Below are 4,239 nucleotides of genomic sequence, written 5' to 3' on the forward strand. Positions count from 1 at the left end.
ATATTTTTACATATTTGCTATCATACAGTATCCATAAAATTTTATATTCTAATTTAAATTTTATCTATATGATTATAAAATGAACAACTAATCACTGTATAAAATCTGGAGACTGCTCAGTGCTACTTGGAGAAAATAAAAACAACTAAATCCAATCCCCCCGGCAGAGCCTTTGTTAACATTTAGTGTACAAGATTTCCTTCCAGGTTTTTGTTGTATATATTTTTACATAATTGCAGATGGGCAATATGTACAAAATTATGTTGATTTTAATCATTTTTCACCTAATATTAATGCATATTCATGGTAGAAAATTGTGTATCTGAACCTATAAAATGAACATTAAAATCACTAATAAGAGTACCAGTTCGAAGAAAATCACTATTAATAACTTGGCATAATACCTTGTAGAGTAATATTCACATGTCTTCTTTGAAAAGTAACGAGAATGTACATATAAATCATGTGAAAAGAAAGCCTTAGTCACTCAGTCGTGTCCAACTCTTTGTGACCCCATGGACTATAGCCCTCCAGGCTCCCCTGTCCATGGGATTCTCCAGGCAAGAATACCAGAGTGGGTTGCCATTCCCTTCTCCAGGGGATCTTCCTGACCCAGGGGTCAAACCTGGGTCCGCTGCATTGCAGGCAGATTCTTCACCATCTGAGCCACATGGGAAGCCCATATTTATATGCATAAAATACATATAAAGCAATATTCACAGGTTTTCTATATAAGGAAATATAAACAGAAGTTTCATGATTGATCTAAACTAATTAAGTCATTTAACGTTTGTTCTTTTCTTCTGTATGTATCAACTTTGCCCTCCAAGTTAGTGAGTTGATTTACTGAAGAGCAGATCTACCCTCTACTCCCTCCAACGATGAGTTTAGCTGTCTTTTTAGGTCAACAGCTTTTCGCATCTTTGCAATGTTTTTCTCCGTTTATTTTTGTCTTGTGGTTTTATGCTCACCATGCAGGGCTCACACTGGACTTTCTGGTTTTTTACTTTTTTCTGCTTTATTTGTTGTAGTTTATTAATTAAATTTTTGATAATTGTGGTCCACTGCAGTTTTAAGGAATAACACAGAGAAACACCACGTACTATGGCCAGTTTCCCCCAATGTTAACATCTTGTAAAACCATGTGTAATATCTCAGGCAAGATAGTGACATTGACAGTCACAATACAGAACAGTTCTGTACCATTCCTGTTCCTTTTATACTCAGACCAACCTCTCTGCCTTCCTTTACAGCTGAGCCCTGGCCACCATTAATTTATTCTTCATTTCTATAATTCTGTCACTATAAGAATATTTTATAAATGGCAGCCGAAAATGAGATGGTTAGATAGCATTACCAACTCAATGGGCATGAATCTGTGCAAACTCCGGGAGACAGTGAAGGACAGGGAAGCCTGGCGTGCTGCAGTCCGTGGAGCCTCAGAGTTGGACACAACTTAGCAACTGAACAACAACAGCAAATAAATTATGCAATCTTTGAAGGATGGCTTTTTTCACACATCATAATTTCCTGGAGATTCAAGAAAGTCATTGTGTGTGCTTTGAAATATTTACATAAATGATACAAAATTGTGGGAAACCAAGTTTAAGGTGGTTCCCATAATCACCACTTCCCAGTATTCAGATGTTTGTGTTATTCCCTCCCCTTGAGTGTGAATAGGACCTGCAACTTGCTTCTAACCTATGAAATGAGGCAAAGGTGATGCGAAGTATGTGATTCTGTTACTGCGATCACATAGAGGGTAACCCCATCTCGCTACAGCCTTTCTATCCCTTGCTGGCTTTAAAGAAGCATCTGCCATGAAGAAGTGGCTGTATGTAAGAAGCATGCCTGGCAAAGAAATCTGTTGTAAAACCAATATAATAATCTATCGCAACTCCTTTTCTCCTCAATGTTGTTTTGAGATTTCATAAATCAGACTATTTAATGGCTTTGCTGAATTTCGGGTGGCACTAGTGGTATAGAATATGCTTGCCAATGTAAGAGATTCAAGAGATGCAGGTTTGATCCCTGGAGCAGGAAATGGCAACTCGCTCCAGTATTTTTGCCTTGAAAATTCCGAGGACAGAGGAGGCTTTTGAGCTACAGTCCATGGGTCCGCAAAGAGTTGGACACAACTGAACATACACAAACACACAGAATTTCAATATGTATATGAACCAAAACTTCTCCATTACACCCTTCCAAAAGGGTTTATTTTCACATAAAAATACAAGGGCTATAGAGACTATAATTCCTCAGTATGTATATAACAGCTTTTCTAGAAAATGTGTCTTGAAATAATATTGCTGGGTCATAATATATGTGCAACTTCAGCATTACTACCTATCATCAGCTTGCTCTCAAAAGTGGTTTGGTTGCAAATATTCTTTTGTAGGTGACAGATCCTGATTCCCTATATCTTCACCAGTAATCAAACTAAGTAATTTTTACTGCTGTAATCCTTACAAAATGGCAGTGCCTTGTTCCATATCTTTGGTTACAAGGAGGTTGAACTTTTCATGTGTTGTTTGAGTTTACCCTTATTTGTAAATTAACTATTCGCATCTTTGGCCCATTTTTCTACTTAAAAGATTTGTTTATCTTATTGACTTGTAGGAAGCTCTGTTGTGTTCTATATTTTTTATCCTTTGCTGATTTTGAGTTGATAGTTTGTGAATGATCTTTATAAGTTGGTTTATGACAGTATATCAATTTTTTTTAAGTTTGAGATCAAATATATCCATATTTTCCTCTATACTCTGTACATATTGAATCCTGTTAAGAAAATTTCCCTTCTTCAAAATCATAAAGATATTCTAAATATTTTCCAGTTTGCTTTCATAAATTGGTCATTATACACTTAGAATTTATAGTTTCATAGGAAAGTAAGAATTTTATTTTGCCTGATGGTTAGCCAATTGTTTGAACTTTATGAATTCTTTGTCACTGACATAAATGCTATCTCTGTCAAAGTCCAATTTGATTTTTATATATGTGAACCTATTTGATATTCTTTGTTACATCTATCCGATATGTCTATCTGTAAGGTAATACCACACTATTTTCATTACTAATATCTTAAGTCTTGAATCCTGGTAAGTTTAGTTCCAAGTTTTGGTTTGCTATGTTGTTTTTGACTCTTTACTCACCTGTATAAACTTAAAGGTCCATTTATCAAGTTCAATAACTAGTAAACAAACAAGATTCCTGTTGGAATTGTCACTGAAATTGCATTTAGCCTAAAAATTAATTTGTGGAGGATCACCATCATTATGTTGAGTTTCCTCTCATCTATACATGGGGTTAGTTGTAGATAGAATAGTGATCCTCCAAAGGTACCGACTTCCTCTGAATATGTTAGGTTACATGGCAAAAGGGGATTAAGTTAATAGTGACACTAAGGTTGCAAATCAGCTGACCCAGATATGGGGAGATAATTCTATATTATCTGGATGGGTCCAAAACAAACACAAAGGTTCTTAAACATGAAGGAAAGAAGTAGAAGAGTCAATACAGGAGTGATGCAAAGTCAGAAAGACTCTATCAGCTGTTGCTGCTTTGGAGATGTAAGAGGCCACGAGCCAAGAAATGCGGGCAGCACCTAGTAGCTGGAAAAAGCAAGAAAATTAATTCCAAGAGCTTCCAGAAGGGAAGGCTCTGACATCCTTATTTAGCTCAGTAAGATCCATTTTTGGCCTTCTGATCTGAAGAAGATAAATGACAAATTGTGTTATTTCAAGCCCCTGTATTTGTGAAAATTTGTTAAAGCAGCAACGAAAAGTCAATATAGGGAGATAAGCAGGTAGGTAGGTAGGTAGGTAGATCTGTAGATAGATTAAAGATCAGCAATAGGAGACAAATCGAATGTGTATATTTAAATTTATGGTAATAGTTGACTACTATTTGCATTTTGATTGAAAACTGTTCTCTTTATGAAAGTGAAAGTAAAAGTCGTTTGTTCGTTCGTGTCCAACACTTTGCGACCCCATGGACTGTATAGTCCTTGGAATTCTCCAGGCCAGAATACTAGAGTAGGTAGCCTTTCCCTTCTCCAGCGGCTCTTCCCAACCCAGGGATCAAACCAGGGTCTCCTGCATTGCAGGCGGATTCTTTACCAACTGAGCTATGATATTCTGTTTATAATATAATTTTATTCAAGACTAGTTTTCAGGTCAAATACATGGCCATGATATTTGTCATGATAATCTGCTATTTGAGTTTAGGGAGGGTCCACCA

The sequence above is a fragment of the Cervus elaphus genome, chromosome 23, assembly GCF_910594005.1.
Source record: "Cervus elaphus chromosome 23, mCerEla1.1, whole genome shotgun sequence".
NCBI lineage: Eukaryota > Metazoa > Chordata > Mammalia > Artiodactyla > Cervidae > Cervus > Cervus elaphus.